Genomic DNA, 1,472 nt, shown 5'->3' with positions numbered 1-1,472 from the left:
TCATTTTCCAACACAGTTATTAATTATGTGTTCAGAATGACGAAATCCGGAATCGCAGGGTTCCAGTGTACCTGAATGCATTGTTTGTGTACATCGTGTTGTGTCTGTTGGTTTCGGTTGTACTACCAGATTCAAAGAATGCACGCCACCCGTCTCAATGCTTAATGCATACTTTGGGGTGGGTGCGAGAAGGCGGAACGGACGGGGTGGGAGGAGACAGAGGCTCGGGCTGTTGACACAGGTGTGTGGGTGGGATGTAGAGGGTGTGGAGACATCTGCCGGGGGAGGGGGAGGCATGTGCGGGGTGTGGAGAATTTGGTCAGGGGTGGGCTGGAAACTTTCAGGAATCTAATTTTTCCTGTCGGAATTCTGTCCGTGGTCCATCTAAGTGGGCGTGACTGCCTGTTCCCCAAATCTTCAACACATCTGGGTGGTGTCGGGCTGCATGTCTGGCATTGTGAGGGGGTTTATAGTGTAACGGGTATGTTAGAAAGGCAATAGTTTGGTTTTACGGTAAGGGATTATTTTCCGTTTGGGTACTTTTCCTCGGAATCCGTCATCCCTGGGATGTGAGGTACATATTGGATATTGATTAGCTGAGGGGAGTAGAATCTGGTCGGGAAGACAGCTGGAAGCGACGGGGGGGGGGGGGGGGGGGGGGGGGGGGGTTGGGTGATAAGAAGAAGAAAAAGAGTAAAGCTGTCGGTGAAAGTGGTAAAATAAAAGAAGAAGATGGGAAGGGATAAAACTGCCTGAAGAAGAAGAAGACTGTGGTAGAGAGTGCGGGTCAGATTCGCAGAAGGTTTGCGTGTATAGCCAAAGATAGAAGATGTCTTGTAGTAGGAGTTGTGTAGAAGTGTATGGGGTAAGAAAGTATTTTTCTTCTTTCTTTTTTGGTGTGTGTGTGGGGGGGGGGGGGGGGGGGGGGGGGGGTAGGGGGGGGTAGAGAACAAGACGGAGGAGATGTCTTGTGGTAGGGTGGGATGAAGAGTCTTGAGGAGTGATCTTGTGGACGGAGTATGGTGTGTGGCCGGGAGGGGGGACAAAACAGAGGGGATGTCTTGTGGCAGGGGTGAGGTGAAGGGTCTTGAGGAAGGGGAGGTCTTGTGGGTGGGGTGGGGTGAAGGGTCTTGAGGAAGGAGAGGTCGTGTGGAGGGGGTAGGGTGTGTGGGTTGGGGGGACAAGACAGGGTTGGTGTCTTGTGGAAGGGATGGGGTGAAGGATTAAGGAAGGAGGGTCTTGTGGAACAGTTGGTGGAAAGCGTTAGCGAGAGAAATGATCTTGTGATAGAAATCGGTGTGAAAGAGCTCGAGGGAGGAGATGTCTTGTGGAAGTGTTGCATAATAGGTATTGGGGAGGTGTTGTATGAAAGGGGGTAGAGTAAGAAGTGGTCTTCTGAAGGTGATACGTGAAAGGACTCGAGGAAGATGTCTTGCGAAAGTGGTTAGGTGAAAGGGCTGAAAGAAGAGGTC

This window comes from Haliotis cracherodii, unplaced genomic scaffold (assembly GCF_022045235.1).
Source record: "Haliotis cracherodii isolate W230 unplaced genomic scaffold, xgHalCrac1.p SCAF_10, whole genome shotgun sequence".
Lineage (NCBI taxonomy): Eukaryota > Metazoa > Mollusca > Gastropoda > Lepetellida > Haliotidae > Haliotis > Haliotis cracherodii.
The sequence above is the reverse complement of the archived record's forward strand: the minus strand, read 5'-3'. Positions refer to the sequence as shown.